At 43.0% G+C, this 23,851-nt stretch overlaps 2 pseudogenes; one reads left to right on the top strand and one right to left on the bottom strand.

Moving 5' to 3' along the window:
- LOC134376077 (E3 ubiquitin-protein ligase TRIM17-like) overlaps positions 1–23,851 on the bottom strand; it is a 640,782-nt pseudogene that overhangs the window by 183,586 nt on the left and 433,345 nt on the right.
- Positions 1–23,851, top strand: part of LOC134374964 (E3 ubiquitin-protein ligase RNF187-like) — a 40,549-nt pseudogene that overhangs the window by 8,859 nt on the left and 7,839 nt on the right.

Raw genomic sequence — 23,851 nt, forward strand, 5'->3', positions numbered from 1 at the left:
ATTCTTGCTGCAGACAGGCCAGGGTGACTGGACATCACCTCGGGGATGGGGGCAGATGAGGAGCCTGATCACATACAAGGTGGTCAGGTATCGAGGGTGGGGAGGTTGTTGCTAAACTGACTTAACAAGATTCTTGCTAAATCTGGATTTTACAAGGATGTGCACAGACGGCCCCAAGAGAGACTTCAGGAGCCTGACTCGAGCTTTGCTGAGCAGAGCATCTGTTGCTGCTCCAGCCATCTCCCAGCCCTGAGACTTGGGTCCATCTCTCACCATCTTTCCATCTATTCAGGGTTCGGTCTCTTCTCCCCCAGCGTAAGGCCCCATCCTGTTGCCGTTCCTCTGTGCTGTGCCCGCGATACTTGCCTGGCCACGACCTGACAACACACAGACTCTCTCCCAACACCAAACTGTTCTTATCAGGGCAGCCAGATAACCTGCAGATTGGGAGGAAATTTCTCCAGTTCATCAAATCCAACAGCTGGTTCACATTCCTCGTCTCAACTCATGAGTCAGTGCAACCTTCTTTAAAAACAGAACTTTTTTATTGTGTATATTTATGGGGTACGATGTGATGTTTTGATATATGAATATATTGTGGAAGAACTGAATCAAGCTAATTAACATATTCATTACCTCACATATTTTTTGTAGTGTGAACATTTAAAAATCTACTCTTGGCAGTTTTCGAGTTTACAGTAATTGTTAACTATAGTCACCAAGCTGTACAGGAGATCTCTAGAACTGATTCGTCCTGCGTAACTGGAGCTTAGTACCCCTGGACCACCATGTGCCCAATGCCCCTTTTCCCCAGCCCCTAGTGACTGCCATTCTACTCTTTACTTTGATGAGTTTGACTTTTCAGAGTCTGCACATGAGGGAGATCATGAGTATTTGTCTTCCTGTGCCTGGCTTATTTCACTTAATGTTCTCTAGATTCGACTATGTTGTTGCAAGTGACAGAATTTCTTTTTTAAGTCTGAATAGTATTCCGTGGTGTATATATACCACTTTTTTTTTAATCCGTTCATCCATTGTTGGACAATTACATTGATTCTGTGTCTCGACTATTGTAAATACTGCTGCGATGAACATGGGGGTGCAGCCCTCTCTTCGACATACTGATTTCAAACCCTTTGGGTATATACCCAGCAGTGGGAGTGCTGGATTATATGGGAGGTCTTTTTAAAATATTTTTTGTTTGTTTTTTTCAGCAGCTGGCTGGTACAGGGATTGGGATCCGTACCCTTGACCTTGGGGTTATAAGGCCATTCTCTAACCAACTGAGCTATTCAGCCAGCCCTATTTTTAATTTTTTGAGGAACCTCCATACTGTTTTCTGTAATTGATGTATGTATTTGCATTTCCACCAACAGTGTACAAGGGTTCCCTTTTCTCTACATCCTCACCAACACTCGTTATCTTTTGTCTTTTCGGTAATAGCCATACTAACAGGTGTGAGGTGCTATCTCTTGATTTCAATTTGCATTTCCTTGATGATTAGAGATATTGAGCATTTTTTCATATACCTGTTGGCCATTTGCATGTCTTTTTTTTTTTTTCTTTAAAGATGACTAGTCGGCCGGCCCGTGGCTCACTCGGGAGAGTGCGGTGCTGATAACACCAAGCCCCCGGGGTTCGGATCCCATACAGGGATGGCCGGTTCGCTCACTGGCTGAGCGTGGTGCTGACAACACCAAGTCAAGGGTTAAGATCCCCTTACTGGTCATCTTTTAAAAAAAAATAAAAATAAAAAAATAAAGATGACCAGTAAGGGGATCTTAACCCTTGACTTGATGTTGTCAGCACCACGCCCTCCCAAGTGAGCCATGGGCTGGCCCTGCATGTCTTCTTTTGAGGAATGTCCATTCAGGTCATTTGCCCTCTTTTCTTTCTTTTCTGGCAGCTGGCCAGTGTAGGGATCTGAAGCCTTGACCTCAGTGGTACAACACTGACCAAATGAGCTAACTTGCCAGCCCTGCCCATTTTTTAATCGGGTTATTTCTTTTCCTACTATTTATTGAGTTGTTTTGGTTCCTTGTATATCTTGGATATTAACCCCTTATCCAGTGTATAATTTACAGACATTTTCTCCCAGTCTGCATGTTGTCTCTTCGCTGTATTGATAGTTTCCTTTGCTGTGAGAAGCTTTTTACTTTGATGTAATCCCATTTGTCTATTTTTGCTTTTGTTGCCTGTGCTTTCGGGGTCATAGCTGAAAATTCTTTGCTCAGACCCATGTCAAGAAGCCTTTTCCCTATGTTTTCTCCTGCTAGTTTTCCAGTTTCAGGGTCTTATGTTTAAGTCCTTAATCCATTTTGAGTTGAGTTTTGTGTGTGGGATGCTCCTTTCTTTATGGGCTTTCTTCCGGGGTCCCTCAGGCACCACCCAGCTTGGGTCTCCTCTTGCTGTAGGGATGCTCCTCCGTCTCCTTGGTGGGCTGCACTCTGACCTCTTCATGCTGAAGAACTTGGGGCTTCTGTGCTTGGTCCCTGTCTATCCTGCAGGCACCCTTCAGTGACACTGTGTGTTCTGTGGTCTCTCCATCACCTCTCCAGCATGGGTCTTTCTCCCTCACTCCATCCCATGTCCAGCTGCCTGCTCAACAACTTCTCTGAATATCCACCTCATACTCACCCCATCATAAACCAAGGAAGGGCCCGATCCTTCCAGTTCTCATGCATACATGCGGGAGGCATCTGAGTGCTTTCCTGTCCCAGCCCATGTTAGATCTGCAAGGGAATCCCGTTGTCTCTTCCTATAGCCACAGACCCTGACATGGCTCCACCTGCTACCATGCTGGGGTCCGTGGCACTGTTGTCTCCTAGCTGGGACACCTGGGAACCTCACCTCCCTCCCCTCCATGTTCCAGCAATACACTCCCAACCCGGTGGGGAGACTGATCTTAAAAATTCATAGGATGAACAAGTCTAGAAATCTAATGTACATCATGGGAACTCACAGTTAATTGTACTGTATTTGGGATTCTTGCAAAATGAGTGGATTTCAGCTGGTCTTTTGCCACACACACAAAAAATGGGTAATTATGGGAGGTGATGGCTATGTTAATTTGCATTACTACATAGTAACCCTTTTGCTGTCTCTATACAAGCGTACTTCAAAAAGTCGGTGGAAAATGGAATTAAAAGATAAGCCCATGAACTTTTTGAAGACCCTTCATATATCCATAGCATCATGTTGTATACCTTAATTATACATAATAAAATTTATTTAAAAAAAAAAAAGCCAGAGCCTGCTGCTGCTCCCAGCTGACCGGTCATGGTGGCCTCTCTGCTGTTTCTTCCACATACCAGGTGGGCCACACCTTGGCCATTGTTGTCCATGGAACGTTCCTCCCCCATATAGCTGCGTGGCCAGTTCCCTCACCTCCCTCAGGTCTGTGCTCAAACAATATTTCACACAAACAGCTCGAAACAGAGGATCTTTGTATGCTCCTTACCATGAGAGCTCCGAGAGGCCACATAGTGCACATGCTCTGTGTGGCTTCTCCACAAGCAGATGTCCTCTGGGCTGTCGAGGGCAGGACTGGGCAGGAGGATTTTCTGAGGTTAGCAGAGGGGGGCACAGGAGAGGAAACTGAGGCCAGACTTTGCAGAGAGGAAGGAGAAACAAAGGTTGGTTTGCTGGAAGGTACGGGACATATTTTTAAAAAATTGATTGATTGATTCAGTATCTTGATACCCTGTCCTCTAAGTCTTATCATCAGAGCTTGGTGGGAAAGTCATGGATAGCAGGGGACTGAAGCTTGATTTTAATTTCAGCATCCTTTGTCCAAAGAGAATAGATAAAAACATTAAGGGCCATTTTCTCATATGTTACTTAGTTGAGAAGCTATTATTCCATCAGGTTGACAATGACAACAAAATATAAGGAGATGCTTAAATTTGTTGGTAGTGGGAATTGCAAATTAAAACAACAGTGAGGTGCTGCTTTATCTCCACTGGGCTGACAAAAGCCGGAAAGCTAGTAATGCTGAGCACAAGTGAGGTTGTTGCATTGGATGAGCCCAGAGACAGCACGCAGTGTAGGCTGGGCTGCTATTTTGGAGATCAGTGTGCAGTCAAACTAAATATAGTCGTGTGTCACTTAACGACATGGGTATGTCCTCACAAATGTGTCCGTAGGTGATTTTGTCATCATACGAACGTCATGGAGTATACTCAGGCAGACCTAGATGGTACAGCCCACCACACCTAGGCTCTGTGGTGTAGCCTATGGCTCCCAGGCTGCACACCTGTTCAGCATGTTACTGTACTAAATACTGTAGGTAGTTGTAACACATGGTATTTGTATACCCAAGCATATCTTTTGGTTAGAGCATGGTGTTGGTAACACCAAGGTCAAAGGTTTGGATCCCCATACCGGCCAGCCACCAAAGCAAACAAACAAAATATCTAAAGTGGGGAAGGTACAGTAAAAATACAGTGTGAAAGGTAAAATATGGCACATCTATATAGGGCCCTTAGCATGCATGGAGCTTGCAGGACTGGAAGTTGCTGTGGATGAGTCAGTGAGTGAGTGGTAAGTGAGCTTTGTGAAGGCCTAGGACGTTACTGTGCACTGCCGTAGATGTCATAAACACTGTACACTGAGACCACACTAAATTAAAAAGAATAATTGCACTACGATGTTACAATGTCCACGATGTCACGAGGTGATAGGAAGTTTTCTGCTTCATTATAATCTTTTGGGACCACTGCCATGTATGCAGGTCCGTGGTTGGCTAAAATGCTGTGCATGACTGAGAGAGTGAGGCCAACCAGAAACCTGTGGACACACTGCCCACCTGCTTGTGTGGGTGGTAGGACAGTCCCCACCCTTGCTTTGAGGCTGTCAGAAGAGCCCGTTTGCCACCAGGACATAGGCCGGGCACCCCCCTGGAGAGTCTAGTGGTTTCCACAGGTGAGGTGGTCAGGTTTATAACAACAAAAAATAATGCAGCTTCTACTCAACCAAAGGTTTCACAGCCAGAGTTAAGAAAGAGAGATGGAATCGGGGGATATTTGCAGTGTCCAAACCAATGTGATTAATGCCTAGACTATGCAAGGAATTCCTGCAGATCAAGAGGAGTAAAAAACAAATGGAATGAAAAACTAAAATGGGCAAAGGTATGAAGAAGGAGCTGGTATAACAAAATGCCAGAGACTGGATACCTTATAAGCAAATTTATTCCTCACAGTCCTGGAAGCTGGAAGTCCCAAATCAAGGCTTGGTAGGTTTGGTTTCTGGTGAAGATCTGTTTCCTGGTGCAGAGAGGGCATCTTTTCCTGCCCTCAAACATCAGAACTCTTGGTTCTCTGGGCTCCGGACTCAGACTGAACTCCACCACCTCTTCCAGCTGTGGCCTCGCACGGGGTCCCTGTTAGAAGAGCACTAATGCCGTTCATAAGGGCTACACCCAGTCACCCCCCAAAGACCCCTAATTCCAATTCCACCCCATTTCAGGTTAGGATTTCAATATATAAATGTGGGAGGGAAGGGGCATGAGCATTTAGTCTATAGCAGGAGCCGAAAAGGCTTGGAAGCCTAGGAAGAGGGGCTCAAACTCGTTCGTTTTTCTGGAGCAACAGAAATTGGTCGCCAAGAGTAATGCCTTGACCTGTTAGGTGGGGATGAGAAAGCTCCCCCGCTGCAGCCTTCTGTGCCATTGCAGGGAGCAGACATTCTGCAGCACCATCTAGCTGGCTGACTTTGTCAAAATAAGGACACAATGACCCGAGTACCCAGCAATTCCACCCCCCAGGTGTTATGTTCCAAAGCCATCTGCTCCCAGGTCTATGAGGGGATGCACACTTAGAGTTGGTGGCACTGCTGGGGTGGTGGCAGGCAGGACAGGCTTTTACGGAAGTTAGGTTCCTACCCTCCCCCAGAGGCTGGGAGATCTAGGCTGTGAAGGTTAATTTTATGTCAACTTAATAGCAATGAAATGGAACCGGATATTCAGACAGGCAGCACATGCATGATTCTCAGAAGTGTGATGCCGAGTGAAGGAGTCAAACGCGCGAGCTGGTGCGCTGTGTGATTCCTTTTACTGGAAATTCCAGATCAGGCAAAGAGGGGTCATAACGTAGACGCATTAAACAGACCAACAGTGAGGTGGTGGTTATAAACCAACGACATCAACAAGGCCACTGAATTTTAGTGGACTTGTTATTCCAGACAAACACCAAGAGTGAATAAAAACAAAACAAGGCAGAACCTGCGGTTTATCTATCCTTTCACCTGTCAATGCTCATTCGGGTTGTTTCTACCTTTTGGTTACTGTGAATAATGCTGCTACAATGCTGGTGTACAAATATCTGTTCAAATCCTTGTTTTCAATTCTTTTTGGAATATCCTAGCCTCTTCTAACTCTGTAAAATTACCTAGAACTTTTCCCCCATGAATTGAAGAAATGAGCATTCAAGGGCTACCAAGAAGCAAGGCATTATTTAGGTCAAATGGTGGGTGCAAAGTCGGAAGGACACAAATTGGCATCAGTAGAAATGTTTTCTTGATGAAGTATAGGAAGAAAGAATTAGGAAAGTGACTTGGTCTGGAAACTGAGAAGAGGTCCTCGGTCATGGATTGTCAGAGTGTCCCCAGGCATCACTGAGCACAGAGTTCACAAACTAGTGGGGCTCAGGCTGGGTCCTGTTTGTACACGTGTGGGTTTAACCTACACAATGTTTTAACTTTTCAAAATTAATTACCAGCATTTTATAACAAGAAAATTGCATTTTAAAAATCCGAATTTCTGGTTTCTTTTGAAACATCTAAACATTGGCAATGCTGCCCACATTCCATTAAAGCAGCAAATGGCCGAGAGTGATTGGCAGCTGCCACCTCTGGACAGGGACATACACTCTCCAGGTGGCCACAATCCCTACCCTCTCCACAGTGAGCCTGGCTTATGGCGTTCATTTGTATTTCCTTCCTTGCCCCTGAGAGCACCTGCGTCTGTTTCCCCTGTTCTAATCCAAAGCTCCCAGAGTGCAGGAGAAAAACCTGAGACCTGTGTGGTTGAGTGACTTAGTCAAGGTGACATGGTCACTTGGGCCCAGAACTCATGTCATATGACTCCTTGCCAGGAGCATTTTTTGTTTTCAGCCTTATTGAGGCATAATTGACATATGATAAACTGCACATATTTAAAGTATACAATTTGATGAATTGTAACATATGTGTATGCACATGTGAAGCAGTCGAACACATCCATTACTCCCAAAAGTTTCCTTGTGCCCCTTGGTGATCTCTGCCTCCCTGCCTACACCCCATCCCCCATCCCCAGAGTCTCTAGACAACCACTGATCTATTTTTTGTCACTGTAGTTTGCATATTCTAGAATTTTGTAAAAATGGAATCACATAACATGTACTCATTTTTGTCTGGCTTCTTTCACTGAACTTAATTCTTTTGAGATTCATCCATGCTGTTACATGTTTAAATAGTTGATTCCTTTATATTTTTATGTAGTATTTTGTTGTATAGCTGTACAACAATGTTTTGTCCAATCACCCAGTTGAGGGACATTTGGGTTGTTTCCAGTTTTTTGACTATTACAAATAACGTTGCTATAAACATTGTCATACAAGTCTTTGTCTGAACATATACTTTTATTTCTCTTATGTATGTAACTAGGAGGAAAATCACAGGCTCATGTGATAGGCATCTCTTTAATCTTGTTTGTTTGTTTTTTTTGGTGGCTGGCCTATATGGGGATCCAAACCCTTCTCCTTGGTGTTACAAGATTGCACTTTAACAAACTGAGCAACCTGCCAGCCTATGTCTTTAATTTTTAAAAATAAACTGCCAAACTGTTTTCCAAAGCAGCTGTGCCATTTTACATTCCCAACAGCAGTATCTGAGAGCTCTAATTCTTTCGTATCCTAACCACCACTTGATTTGGCCAATCTTTTATATTTAGCCTAGGTTTTTAGTGGGAGACTGGAGTGTTTCACTATGGCCGTACTCTGCATTTCCCTAGTACATTTTGCTAATGGTGTTGAGCAGTTTTTCATGTGCTTATTTGCCATCCACATGTCTACTTTGGTAACATGTCTGTTCTAGTGTTTTGCCCATTTTTTAATTGGGTTGTTTGTCTCCTTACCATTGAATTGTCAGAGTTCTTTGTATATACTAGACATAAGTCTCTTATCAGAAATACATTCTGCAAAAATATTCTTCCAATATGTGGCATGCACTTTCAATTTTGTAAGTGTTTTTTAAGCAAAAGTTTTTATTTTGATAAAGTTCAATGTATTGGGTTTGTTAAGTTATGAGTTTTAAGTTTATAAGTTACGCTTTTTGTATCAGATGTAAGAAATATTTGCCAAATTCAGTATCACTAAGATTTTCTTTTGTGTTCTCTTCTAGAAGCTCTATGGCTTTAGCTCTTACATTTAGGTCTGCATTTAGCACAGGTGAAAGATCTGAAGCTTATGTGTTTTGGTGACTTGGCCAAGGTGACATGGTGAATCAGACCCTAAATTAGTCCAATGTCACATGACTCCTTGTCCTGAGCACTTACCTTTTATTTATGTTTTAGACTTGTTTACAGAATTGAGTTTACCATGCTCTTTATTTATTTTTATGAGTATAGAAGATTTATCTATTTATTTATTTACTCATTCATTAATTTAATTTTATTTTCTCAATATACAATGTGGTTGATTATTGTGGCCCATTACCGAAACCTCCCTCCCTCCTCCCTCTCCGCCCTCCCTCCCAACAATGTCCTTTCTGTTTGCTTGTCATATCAACTTCAAGGAACTGTAGTTGTTATGTCTTCCCCCCCCCCCGGTTTTTTTTTTTGTGTGTGTGTGTGTGTGTGTGTGTGTGAATTTATTTATTTATTTTTAGCTCCCACCAATAAGTGAGAACATGTGGTATTTATTTTTCTGTGCCTCATTTGTTTCACTTAATATAATTCTCTCAAGTTCCATCCATGTTGTTGCAAATGGCAGTATATCATTCATTTTTAGAGCTGAGTAGTATTCCATTGTGTAGATATACCACATTTTCCATATCCACTCATCCGATGATGGACATTTGGGCTGGTTCCAACTCTTGGCTATTGTAAAGAGTGCTGTGATAACATTGGGGAACAGGTATACCTTCGACTTCATGATTTCCATTCCTCTGGGTATATTCCCAGCAGTGGGATAGCTGGGTCATATGGTAGATCTATCTGCAATCGTTTGAGGAACCTCCATACCATTTTCCATAGAGGCTGCACCATTTTGCAGTCCCACCAACAATGTATGAGAGTTCCTTTTTCTCCACAACCTCGCCAGCATTTATCGTTCAGTCTTTTGGATTTTACCCATCTTAACTGGGGTGAGATGGTATCTCAGTGTAGTTTTGATTTGCATTTCCCAGATGCTGAGTGATGTGGAGCATTTTTTCATATGTGGGCTAGCCATTTGTATATCTTCCTTAAAGAAATGCCTACTTAACCCTTTTGTCCATTTTTTAATTGGGTTGCTTGTTTTTTTCTTGTAAAGTAGTTTGAGTTCCTTGTATATTCTGGATATTAATCCTTTGTCAGATGTATATTTTGCAAATATTTTCTCCCACTCTGTTGGTTGTCTTTTACCTCTGTTAATTGTTTCTTTTGCTGTGCAGAAGCTCTTTAGTTTGATATAATCCCATTTGTTTATTTTTCCTTTGGTTGCCCATGCTTTTGGGGTCGTATTCATGAAGTCTGTGTCCAGTCCTATTTCCTGTAGTGTCTCTCCTATGTTTTCTTTAAGAAGTTTTATTGTTTCAGGGTGTATATTTAATTCTTTAATCCATTTTGAGTTGACTTTAGTGTATGGTGAAAGGTATGGGTCTAGTTTCATTCTCCTGCATATTGATATCCAGTTCTCCCAGCAGCATTTGCTAAAGAGGCAGTCTCTTCTCCAGTGTATAGGCTTGGTGCTTTTGTCAAAGATCAGATGGCTGTAGGTGTGTGAGTTGATTTCTGGATTCTCTATTCTATTCCATTGATCAGTGTGTCTGTTTTTATGCCAGTACCATACTGTTTTGGTTATTATAGCTTTGTAGTATAGTTTAAATTCAGGTAGTGTTATGCCTCCAGGTTTATTTTTTTTGCTCAGCGTTGCTTTTGCTATGCGTGGTCTCTTGTTATTCCATATAAATGTCTGGACAGTTCTTTCCACTTCTGAGAAAAATGTCATTGGAATTTTGATGGGGATTGCATTAAATTTGTATATCACTTTGGGTAGTATGGATATTTTCACTATGTTGATTCTTCCAATCCAAGAGCATGGGATATCTTTCCATCTTCTTGTATCCTCTCTAATTTCTCTCAGCAGTGGTTTGTAGTTCTCATTATAGAGATTTTTCACCTCCTTGGTTAACTCAATTCCTAAGTATTTTATTTTTTTGGTGGCTATTGTAGATGGGCAGGCTTTCTTGATTTCTCTTTCTGCATGTTCACTATTGGAGAATAGAAATGCTACTGATTTTTTTTAAAAAATTAAATTAAATGTATTTCATTTCGCACCTAAGCACAATTTAGTAGGTTCCACATTGGCGCTTACGAGTTAGTATTAAAATAGTGCCTCTTAGTCACAGCTCCTGTGGTGTGTGCCAGGATTTAACAGCACAATGTGATCGTATCATAAACATCGTGACCCTCCTCACTTTACCTCTGAAACCAGTTTTGGTGAGTGACGCTGCTTTCTTCCGTAGCCTTATCGGTTTCTTCTCCCTTTCCGATCGTGGATCTGATCTGCCCAACCTTCCTGTGTTTAGACTGTCTGGCTGACTGCATTTTCCTTCCCTACTTAACAAACAGGTTTCCGCAGGCTGTGGATTGTTTTTGTTTGTTTGTTTCCGACACAAGGCGGAGTGCACCACTTTCTGGGAAGTTTCTAGTTGTTTCAGGGAGTTCCTCGTTTTTTCAGGGAGTTAAGCTTCCCGTTTTTCAAGGAGAGTGCCCCAAAGTTAATGTGAGATCAGCTGAATTATAAAAAACATTGTGCCTCCCTAGAGAAAGTGGCTTTCAAAACATTTTTACTGTTTGCCTTTATACTTGTTAAGAGTGAACAGGAAAGAAAATAGAAGTCCTCCAAATCTTCATGCCATTTTTCTTCATGTTCTTGCCCCAAACTTTGATCCATCAAAAGTAATGCCAATTGGTCTTCCATTAGACAATTTTTACAGCCTTGTTCTTTTCACTAACAAGTATTAGAACTTTACTCCTACTTCGGTACCTGTAACTGAATATAACCTAGTAATCAATCTTCGTATTGAAATGTTTTCCTATTTTACTCTCTCCCTCTGGGCTTTACTCTTACACAAAGAATTAAAGACATGAATGCATATTCCTTTCTATGTACCTCCCAAAGCCGGCTTTACTTTATCATCTTCTTCCAAGAAGTGGAACACTTTATCCCATAAACAGGACGGGCAAGGGCATATCTGAGCCAACCTTTTCTTTGGCTGCCTTTCAAAAAATTGTTTAAAACAAGATATGCTGTTGAACTGGAAAAAGACATTACACATGATAACCTTAGAAAGCAGCTACTTGCTTTGCCTAACTAACATTATTGCACAACACCGGAACTTTGTGTGGAGTGTTGTCTGCAATTGCAGGCCAGAGGCATGCCAGCAACATGGCTAAGCTGAGATGAAATTAATTTCAATGTGATACTGAAATGACATATTGAAATGTCATACTGAATATTACTATAAAGAAATACAAGATAAGGACATAGAAATTATGAAAAACATAATATAAAACACTTTTGTGTGTGTGTGTGTGTGTGTGTGTGTTTTTACTCCATATTATCAGTTATTTATTTATTTATTTATTTATTTATTTATTTTTGGTGTAAGGAAAAGTAGCCTTTATTTTTTTATTTTTATTATTAAAAAATTAATTTTACTCTTCTGTAATTATAAAGTAATACTTTTTCCTTTTTTATTTTAAATTTTATTTTGTCGATATACATTGTGGCTGATTATTGTTGCCCCTTACCAAAACCTTCCTCCCTCCTCCCTCCCCCCTCCCCGCCACCAATGTCCCCTCTGTTTGCTTGTCGTATCAACTTCAAGTAATTATGGTTGTTATATCTTCTCCCTCCCCCCCCCCGGTTCTGTGTGTGTGTGTGTGTGTGTGTGTGTGTGTGTGTGTGAATTTATATATTAATTTTCAGCTCCCACCAATAAGTGAGAACATGTGGTATTTCTCTTTCTGTGCCTGACTTGTTTCACTTAATATAATTCTCTCAAGGTCCATCCATGTTGCTGCAAATGGCAGTATATCATTCGTTTTTATAGCTGAGTAGTATTCCATTGTGTACATATACCACATTTTCCGTATCCACTCATCCGATGATGGACATTTGGGCTGGTTCCGACTCTTGGCTATTGTAAAGAGTGCTGCGATGAACATTGGGGAACAGGTATACCTTCGACTTCATGATTTCCATTCCTCTGGGTATATTCCCAACAGTGGGATAGCTGGGTCGTATGGTAGATCTATCTGCAATTGTTTGAGGAAACTCCATACCATTTTCCATAGAGGCTGCACCATTTTGCAGTCCCACCAACAATGTATGAGAGTCCCTTTTCCTCCGCAACCTCACCAGCATTTATCGTTCAGAGTCTTTTGGATTTTAGCCATCCTAACTGGGGTTAGATGGTATCTCAGTGTAGTTTTGATTTGCATTTCCCGGATTCTGAGTGATGTCGAGCATTTTTTCATATGTCTGTTGGCCATTTGTATATCTTCCTTAGAGAAATGCCTACTTATCTCTTTTGCCCATTTTTTAATTGGGTTGCTTGTTTTCTTCTTGTAAAGTTGTTTGAGTTCCTTATATAGTCTGGATATTAATCCTTTGTCAGATGTATATTTTGCAAATATTTTCTCCCACTCTGTTGGTTGTCTTTTAACTCTGTTAATTGTTTCTTTTGCTGTGCAGAAGCTTTTTAATTTGATATAATCCCATTTGTTTATGTTTCCTTTGGTTGCTCGTGCTTTTGGGGTTGTATACATGAAGTCTGTGTCCAGTCCTATTTCCTGAACTGTTTCTCTTATGTTTTCTTTAAGAAGTTTTATTGTTTCAGGGTGTATATTTAAATCCTTAATCCATTTTGAGTTGATTTTAGTATATCGTGAGAGGTATGGGTCTAGTATCCATTCATATGGATATCCAGTTCTCCCAGCACCATTTGCTAAAGAGGCAGTCCCTTCCCCAATGAATAGGCTTGGTGCCTTTTTCAAAGATCAGATGGCAGTAAATGTGTGGGTTAATTTCTGGATTCTCTATTCTATTCCATTGATCAGTGTGTCTGTTTTTATGCCAGTACCGTACCGTTTTGGTTATTACAGCTTTGTAGTATAGCTTAAAGTCAGGTAGTGTTATGCCTCCAGCTTTATTTTTTTTGCTCAGCGTTGCTTTGGCTATGCATGATCTTTTATTATTCCATATAAATGTCTGGATAGTTCTTTCCATTTCTGAGAAAAATGTCTTTGGAATTTTGATGGGGATTGCATTGAATTTGTATATCACTTTGGGTAGTATGGATATTTTCACTATGTTGATTCTTCCAATCCAAGAGCATGGGATATCTTTCCATCTTCTTGTATCCTCTCTAATTTCTCTCAGCAGTGGTTTTTAGTTCTCATTATAGAGATTTTTCACCTCCTTGGTTAACTCAATTCCTAAGTATTTCATTTTTTTTGGTGGGTATCGTAAATGGGCAGGCTTTCTTGATTTCTTGTTCTGCATGTTCACTATTGGAGAAAAGAAATGCTACTGTTTTTTGTGTGTTGATTTTGTATCCTGCTACTGTGCGGAAATCATTTATCAATTTCAAGAGTTTTTTTGTAGAGGTTTTAGGCTGTTCGATATATAGGATCATGTCATCTGCAAACAGGGACAGTTTGACTTCATCTTTTCCAATCTGGATGCCCTTTATTTCCTTCTCTTCTCTGATTGCTCTGGCTAGTACTTCCAACACTATGTTGAATAGGAGTGGTGAGAGTGGGCATCTTTGTCTAGTTCAAGATATTGATCATCAATGCTTTTATGAGGCATGCCTTGATCATAAAGTGGGAAATAACGTCTTTTCTGCAAAAGCAGTTCTCTAAATTTACCTGGCCTTAAAGAGGGTATTTGTAACTTGGATGAGACATCCTGTTCCTAAACAAAAGACTTGTAATTGATCAAAAATTTTACAAAAGACTAGATGCTTTAAAAACTGTAATGTCCTGGACAGGTGAAAATTAACAAACTCGCTGGACACAGAATCAACTATTATATGGAGCAAAATTCCATTCTGGGGTTTCAACAATTGGTAATTACACCTAATTCACAGCACCTCGAATGATGCCGATGCAGCCACTCTGAGACAATGACATCATCAGTCCTCACCTGAAGTAAATTAAAAGCAAGTGCCATGCTAAATGATACCAACTTTCCTTTAAATGCTTTTGTCTTAACTGTGAAAACCTGATCTATAGATTTTTCTTTTTCTTTTAAATAAATAAAATGGGGGGAGATGTGAAGTAGGCATAAAACAAATGTACTTCACAAGGCCTGGTTTTCCAAAGCCTTGCAGTTTCAAATATTGACCTTGCAAAGGACAGGAAATTTTCCCCAGGCTATATAGTCTCTGTTGTAAGATAAAGAATTGTAACACAGCAAGGTTGCTGGTTCAAAGACAGCCAGGTTACTGATTGATATGTAAAGATACCAGAAATTGCTGTAAGAAGAGAATGTTTGCTAGAATCAAGCTTTTGTTGCAAACTGCATTATGGACGGTCACCTTGCCTGTCTTACTGAATGTTACCAGCTTCTATTGTTAAACTTGCTAAACTGTACTTAGAAAAAACCCCACCTATGTTCTCTTCCTGGAACTTCATGGTCTGGAGAATACATGTGGGAAGAGAACCCCAATTCGTGATTAATTTCCCAAATGGAAGAAATGCCTCTATCTTGAGGGTTCTGGGAGATTAACCCCTTTTGGGGGCTTCTCACTGCTCAGAAGAGATGGGCTTTGAGTAATATTTGGTGGCTCCATCACCCAGGGGGATAGGGATGACTAATCTGTGGGAGGCAAAGCAACAGTAATTTTTACAATAATATACAAATTTTTGTGTTCCACAAAGGATACATTAGATAGAGGTTAAAGAAAGGCAACAAAAGAAGACAAGATATTTGCAATGCCTTAAACTAATGGGGATAAATAGAATAGACAAAGAACTCCTGTAGATCAACTAGGAAAAAAGAGAAAACCCTCTAGAAAAATGGTCAAAGGCTATAAGTGGGCAAGCCATCCAGGGGAAATTTTAAAATTAACAAGTACACAAATGAGATGCCAATCTCACTAATAAAGAAATGCAAAGTAAAATGACAAGATTGTATTTATACTCACTAAATCTGCAAAAATTAGAACATCAGATAATAAATACTGATGAGGATGTGAGGAATAGGAAACCACCAGCCCTACAAGTACAGCCATTCCTGAGAGCAACCTTAATATATTGTATGTATGTAACTGAAGAAGCATGTGATGTCTGACCAGACCTTACTACAGAGGTAAATGCCATAGAAAATATCACATAAGTCAGACTTGTGTTGTTTATGGTAGCAGGGAGTTAGTGATGCTCTCAGAGACCATCTCTGGGGGAAAGGACAGATGGAATGAGGTGGATGCCTACCATGCAATAGTATGCAGTAATCAGAAACAGGGAACCAGAAATAGAACACCAAAATGAATGGATCTTAATAAAATGATTTCGTGTAAAAGGGAAGAAACAGGATGAGATATATAGCACAATAGCATTTGTGTAAATTGAAAACACAACAGAAAAAAACCTATATTTTACAAGGATTCATTCATGTCCCTGGATAGATACTAAACACACTAGGTTAGATACCCATATAGCAGCAAGAAATGGGGAGACTGTATCAATCAATGTCAAATCAGGAAAACAGAAACCACTCTAGACATTTTAAACACAGGAATTTAATAGAGGGAATTGATCGCAGGGGATTGAAAGGCCAAGAAATCAGAAAGGGTCACTGAGATGACAGATAACCATGTGAGGGCACAACGAAAAGATGGCATGTGCAAGCCAAGGAGAGAGGCCTCAGGAGAGACCAACCCTGCCCACACCTTGATCTTCCAGCCTCCAGAATGGTGAGAAAATCGATTCCTGTTGTTAAAGCCACAGTCTGTGGTGCTTTGCTATGGCAGCCCAGGCAGACTAGTAATAAGTACACCACTGGGTGATTTTGTGACAGGAACTCGGAGGCATGTGTAAAACATCCAGCCCAGTGTCAGACATGTACTTCCTGTAGATAGCGACTCAATAAAAACTAGCCTTCATCCTCCTCCTCCTCCTCTTCCTCCTGGCAACCACTCAGACATCTGGTCTACCTCAGATCCCTCTCTCTCCCTCCCTCAGCATGACAGGTTGGTGCAGGGCCATGCAGAGGCCAAGCCAAAGATCCCAGCACTCCTGGTTGCCCTCAGCATCAGTCGGGGTCCAATCAGGACAGAAACCACACCAGCACTTTGACAGAGGGAATAGACTAGGTACTGAAGAGCCTGGAAGACCAGAGGGGACCACAAAGGGGTTGTGGAGCTTGCTTGTGACTGCCAGAGACAGTTCCCAGTCCTGTGGCAGGAGGCAGAAGGGAGCTCAGAGGAGTAGCTGGGAAAGAAAGGCAGAGGTAGAGAGACAGAGGAAGTGACAGAGACAAAGTCAGAAAGACTGAAAGAGACAGATACAGAGGCAGAGAGAGAGGCGGCACTGATGGGGGGACACGGGGCATGGCACGTTCATTGATTCAGGTGCTGTCCCACAGCTCTGGAGTCAGCAACTGGCCAGCTTCATCTGGAAAACCCCAAGAGGAAGCCTCAGACACTGAGACAAATGTCTTTCAAGACAGAGCACATCTGCGAGAAGCCCTTCTCTCTCTTCTTCTTGTGTGCCCCGGCCCCGTGTCCTGTGTCCCATTCTTCCATCCCATGGCACTCTCTGACCCACCATCCCACCTGGGTTCCCCTTTCTTTCCTCCAGCCACAGAGCTCCCAGCCTGACAGGGCATGACCTGGGTGCAGAGCTCTGTCTACACTCGAGCTTCCTAAATGAAACGCAGCCAGGACCAGCCTGGTGCCCAGCTTTCCAGGAGCCACCTTTCCAATAACTGGTACCAGCACTAGAGCCACTGGCCACTCTTCTCTGTTATAAAGCCCTGTGTGCTGCTATTTAGTTGAGTCTCTGATTGGCTGTTCTCATCATTCATTATTTCCTAAACTCTCATCCCCATTGGCTTGATAGCATCCATGATCTCTTACTATCAAACCCCAGCTTCCCACCAAAATGTCCCTTTATCCCATTCAAATTCCAGCAAAGCCTGTTTCCTTGTTTCTTGCAGACATTTCCACTGCTACTTTCTGCATTTCTCCCCCTCCTGCCCATCCAGACCCTTCTCCACTGAGTCTGAGCCTTGGGGATGGGGCTCACTCAGGTTCCATCTCCCTGTGGCCATACACCAACCCTCAGCCACCTCTTTCCTCACTAAGAATTATCCTGGCTCCTCCTGTTTCCCTCCATTCAAATTTCACTCATCATTAAAACAATTTTATTAGGGATGGCCCGTGGCTCCCTCGAGAGAGTGTGGTGCTGATAACACCAAGGCCAAGAGTTCGGATCCTATATAGGGATGGCCGGTTCGCTCACTCGGGAGAGCGTGGTGCTGACAATACCAAGTCAAGGGTTAAGATCCCCTTACTGGTCATCTTTTTTAAAAAAAAATTTATTCACATTAAAAAAAAATTATTCCAGACAGAAAAAGTTGCAAAAAATAGTATAAAGTATATGCATATGATAACATCTTGCATAACCATAGTAAAACCACCAAAATCAGAAAGCTAACGTGATATGATACTATTAAATAACTATTACATCATCTACAGACCTCATTCAGATTTTGCCCACTGTCCCTACCAAGGCTTCCCATTGGCCCTGTCCTGTGCTCAGCTGGTTTGGCCTCTCCTGGTCCTGGGCTCTCTCTTTCCACAGCATCTCTTCTCTACAGTCCCCACTAACGAAATCAGATTAGAGGTAGAAAGCCACTGACATCTGTGCTGTACATGGTAACAGCATCCCCTGTGTCCTGTCTTACAAAAGCAAACTCCCCTGGTGTCTCCCACATGTGAGACAGTTGCTGCCCCAGGCTCTCTACCTTGTCTCTTTCAGGGCCAGAAAATATGAAAGAGGGAGCTACAATCTCCCATGGCAGCTAAAACGACTTTTACAAGGGCGTGGCTGTTGCTTACCAGCATCTGACACAGCATTTCTGCTCTGTGGAGTAGATGGGAACACAAATCATGCACACACACTCATGCACATGCACACACATGAACACATGCATGAACATGTACACACATTAATGTGCACACATGTGCACACACCCATGACCATGCACATACACACACAAATGCACACAAGCATGTGTGCACACATATTCATGAACATGCTCATGCATGTACAAACATAAACACATGCATATGCACTCACACTTAGGTGCATGCATGGACACATATGCATGCACACTTGCATACACATGAATGCACACACTCACACAAATGCCCGCACTCACATGCAGTCACATGCAGACACATGTGTACACACATACATGCACACACTCATGCACTTGCACACATATGATCATATGCACGTGTGCACACATGCACTCATGTTTATCACACACATGGGTATGCACACACTCATGCACACATGTGCAGACACACATGCAGGGACCAACATCAGAATGCAGACTGAAGCCAGAGACACTCGGGATTTGCCTCTTGGTGGCCCTCGCCCATCCCTCTGTCACTATTCTCTTGAGTAACACTGGGCCTCTTTTTTTATTTCCATCAGAAAAGAGTGCATGAGGGAGAGAAACCAAGGCCCAGATGCCTTTGAAGGAAGGACTTCTCTGCCCTTTCCTTCCCCCAAGACCAGCTCTGATTTCAGGAGCAAGCCCACATCCTTTCATCCCTGCTTGATGAAACTAGGCCTATGCTTCTGGTCCCCTTTGCCCATAGGGAGCTGGGTCAAGGGTGGAACTTAGGGTGGACTGGGATGCAAAGGCTCTGAGACTCCAAATGTGGCCCTCACCATACATTAGGTTGTTATCTCTCCAACCTTTGAGGAAACAGAAAGATGTGAAATTGTGGGGTTCAGCCTATCAAAATGGGGCCAAACTGCAGTTCTGGAAAGCTAAGTCAAAAAAGAACTTACTGAGCTTTTCTTAGAATTGCTCTGTAAAATAAGGAAGATGTATGTTCTTTAATGCTCAGTACATTGGTAAGCGAGCTAGTCATATTCCTGAGGACAGCTGTGTATATGGAATAACCCATTGGCCTCAGTCTCTCCTCAACCTTCCTAAGTCTTGCATAATGCAGCCTTGATAACCAGCCACGGGGGCCAGAACTCTAGGGACAAGTTCCCAGATGCTGAAATGAACCATGAGGAAGTAAGTAGGGTGAACGAATGAATGAAACAATCAGTATTGGTGATGATGGTAATGATCTCAACAACAAACCTCCCCACGCACCAGGCGTTGCGGTGGACACTATTGAATCGGTCACTACAGCAATCTATCAGGATGGTGCTATCACCTCCAACAGGTAGGCTGACTCGGGGCTCACCCCCAGATCCCTCAGCCAGTACCCGCCAGCCTCAGGGATCAAGCTCAGATCTGTCTCTTTCCAAGAGGGAGGCCAACCAGCCCGCTGGGAACCATGTAGTGAAGAATAACTGAGGGGCAGCTCAGACAGATGGTTTCCACCGGGCAGATTGAAACCGGGCAGCTCCAGAGCTGGGATTCCCCACTGGCTGCTCCATTCCTACTGCGTCTGCTCAGGGCTTCGCATCAGCGTCCCGGGCTTGAGCGGGGCAGGGCTCTCTGCTCACCATGGAATTGCTGGACCTCCTCCCTGCTGGCTCACCGCCTCTGTTCCTCTTCTCCCAGCTGTTTCTTATTCTTTTCCCTGTGACATTTCCGGCAGATCACTCTGGTGGTTGGGAGTTCCACCACAGTGACGATCAGAGGCAGAGCTATTCTCCACTCCATGGACAGGGGCCTCCTGGAGAAGGGAGTGGGAGGGGGTTCTGGAGAGTCAAGAATATTTTGTGAGAGGGCCTCTTTGCTCTTAGGACACACAGGCTACAGGATTCATGGGCTGGGGGGCACAATGTCTGCAGACTACTCTGAGATGGTCCAGGAACAAAATACACATGTGTTTGTATGGATGGGTATAAATGGATGCTTGGGAGATAGACTGTAAGCAGAGAGGGAGAAATGAGCCAACTAATGGGCAAAATGTCAAAAATGTGGTGAATCTGGTGAAGGGTGCACAGACTTCTCTGTATTGTTCTTGCAAATGCTCTGTAAGTTTGACATCATTGAGAAATAAAAATTGTGAATAATGAAACTGGGAAGCAAGCCAATGTCCTTCAGTAGGTGAATGGACAGATGAACTGCAGTGCATCCAGACAATGGAGTATTACTCAGCTCTAAAAATAAATGAGCCATCAAGCCCTGAAAAGTCAGGGGGGGGGGGAAACTTAAATGCATATCACAAAGTGAAAAAAAAAAAGGCCAATCCGAAAAGGTTACATACTGTGGGATTCCAACCCTATGACATTATGGAAAAGGCAAAACTATGGAGACAGTAAAAAGATCAGTGGATGCCAGGGTGTAGTGAATTGAATTATGTCCCCCAAAACTCACTGAAGCTTGAATTGTGTCCCCCAAGTTTTATGTATTAGAAACTTGGCCCCCACTGTGACTGTTAAGAGAGTGGGGAATCCTATTGTAATTGAAAGGTGGAGCCATGAAGAGGTGATTGGATTGTCGGGCTGTGCAGTAGTAAATGGATTAAAAATGGTGGTCAGGGGCATGGGTCTGAGGGCTTTAAAAGGAGAGTTCATGAGGTTAGTCTCTCTCTTGCTCTCACTCTGCTCTCACCATCTTGCAATGTGAGACCCCTGGGTCACTCTCACCACAACCAGATGTGTTCCTTGGACCATGGACTTTCCAGCCTCAGAAACTATAAGCAATAAATATTTTCTTTCTGAATTATCCAGTTCTGTATATTTTCTTTAAGGAACAGAAATGGACTAATACACCAGGGGTTCTGGGGAGGGAGGGATGGATTGACAGAACGCAGAGGACTTTTAGGCAGCGAAATACTCTGTGTGGCACTATAATGATAGATATGTCATTATACATTGGTCCAAACCCACAGAATGCGCCACACCGAGAGTGAACCCTGATGTAAACTGTGGACTCTGGGTGACGAGGACGTGTCCATGCAGGCTCACCCACTGCAAGTAATGTCCGCTCTGGTGGGGAAGTTTATGCTGGGGCAGGCTGTGTGTGGTCGGGGGTTGGGAAATATGAGACATCTCTGCACTTTCTGCTCAAATTTGTTGTGAACCTAAAACTGCTCTAAAAATTAGTCTATTTTTAAAAAAACTATAAAAAGTTGATACTGGGGTGCATCGTTCTGGTTCCCCCAGAAGGCCAAGCTCTCGTGGGGGCTCTCCCTGCACCCCCACCTGTGCTTCATCTCAGTAACCTGCACCCAAACAGTGCATCTCCCCAGCACCCCCTAGCCAGGTTGAGGACAGGGACCTGCCACCCGTCCCCTTTTACTACAGCCCTGTAGCTGTCTCTTAGCTGTCTCACAGCAGCATCCAGGGCCGTGGATACCTGTGCTCAGTGACTGTGAGAACAGAACCGAGCAGAATACTCACGGGTAGGCGGCTCTCAGCCCACCTCCTGTTAGAGAGGGGGCGCTGGCGATGGAGCAGGAGAGACCCTCCATCGCTTTCATAGCACCTAGTTTGAAAGTAACAGAGAAAGCATGCACAGTAGTAGGAGTTTTTTAACTGAATGCTCTGAGAAAGAAGGTCAGGAGCCTACCTTTAGGTGTTGGCTAGAATAAACAGGAAATTCTTTTGGCAGCTGCTGTGGCCTGAATGTGTGCGTCCTCCCAGATTCCTATGTTGAAATCCTAACCTCCAGTGTGATGGGATTAGGAAGTGGGGCCTTCAGGAGGTGATTAGGTCATGAGGATGGAGTCTCGTGAATGGGATTAGTGCCCTCATAGCAGGGACCCCAGAAAGCTGTCTCACCCCTTCCACCATGTGAGGACACAGTGAGAAGATGCCACCTATGAGCCAGGACATGGATCCTCACCAGACACCAAATCTGCCATGCCTTGATCATGGACTCCCAGCCTTCAGACCTGCGATAAATAAGTGTCTGTGGTTTATAAGCCACCCAGTTCATGGTGTTTTGTTACAGCACCCCAGATGGACTAAGACAGTAGCCTGAGCTTTTTCAGACAGGAACTCAGAAGGGGACAAGGCCATCCCAAGAATGAGGCCTTAGAAAAGGGATGCTAAAATTTGGTCAAGTCTTTTAGAGCATAGGCTTTGGATGGAGTCATTTGTGCCAAAAGTTTCTGCCATTCTCACCCAGGGCCCACTCTGCCAACACTTTGATTTCAGTCCTTTGGCCTCCAAAACTTTGAGAGAAGAAAAGTGTGTTGGTGTAAGCCCCCTACTCTCCCCTACCCCAGCTTGTGGTTTTTGTGACAATAGACCCAGGAAACACCCCGGGCTCTGCTGTAAGTCACCGGGGTTTGGAGCTGTTTTTATGCAGCGTTATCACACAGAAATGACTAGTAGGGAAGCAGGTTCCTACAACTTATGGCAGGAGACTCAAGGCAGGCTGGAAACCCAGACATTCATGTTGTGCAGTGAGACCATCACATGCAATACCCAGAAGGCAGAAAATGCCACCAGTGCACTGTGGTTTTGAGCAGAGAAGTTTGGTTGTAGAGTGTTAGTAGCACAGCATAAATGGATGTTATTAGTAGCTTGTGATATGGTATTACAAAAACATGATAAGCACAGAAAAGAATTTGGCTTGTAACAACTACTGTGGAAGAAGAAAAGAGAAAATGCAGATTCCAGGTCCTCTCAGTCAGGGCTCTACAGACAAATAAAACTAGTAGGATATACAGAGAGAGATTTATTCTAAGAAATTGGCTCACACAATCATGGGGCTGGTAAATCCAAAATCTCTGGCCAGCAGGCCGGAAATTCAGCTGAGGGTTGATGCTGCAGTTCAAGTCTGGCTATCTGGCTGGCCATCTGCTGGCTTCTTTTTCCAGAGACCCCAGTATTTTCTCTTAAGACCTTCAACTGATTGGACGAGGCTCACCTACATTAGGGAGGGCAATTTTCTTTTCTCAGTCCACCAATGCAATTGTTAGTCTCATCCAGAAATACCCTCGCAGACACACCCAGAACAATGTTTAACCACATATCTGGTCACCCTGTAACCCAGTCAAGCTGACACCCAAAATTAACCTTTACTGTCTGGAGGCAGAATTGTTTCTTCTACATTGAATCCTCTGTCTTGGCTCTCAAGGCCTTCAGCTGTTTGGATGAAGCTCACCCACATTACAGAGAGCAATCTGCTTGACTCAAAGTCTATTGATTGTAAATGTGAATCACATCTAAAAATATACCTTTGATGACCTGTAGCTGACTCAGCTACACAAGCAGTTCTAAAAAAAAAATCAATTGCCTTGAAAGGACTTCACAGCTTGGCTGAGATTTTCTGTTCTTAAATAAAGAATTCATGTAAGTTCTTGAAATTATTGATGTACTCTACCAATTAACGTACAGCCACCTAACTCTGAGTTAGCCACCAAGTTATCTTTAAGATTAGCCAAAGTATTGTCTTGTACAAAGATGCTCCCTCCTGCACATAGACATTTTTGGCTCATG

Source organism: Cynocephalus volans, chromosome 4 (genome assembly GCF_027409185.1).
Source record: "Cynocephalus volans isolate mCynVol1 chromosome 4, mCynVol1.pri, whole genome shotgun sequence".
In the NCBI taxonomy this organism is placed as follows: domain Eukaryota; kingdom Metazoa; phylum Chordata; class Mammalia; order Dermoptera; family Cynocephalidae; genus Cynocephalus; species Cynocephalus volans.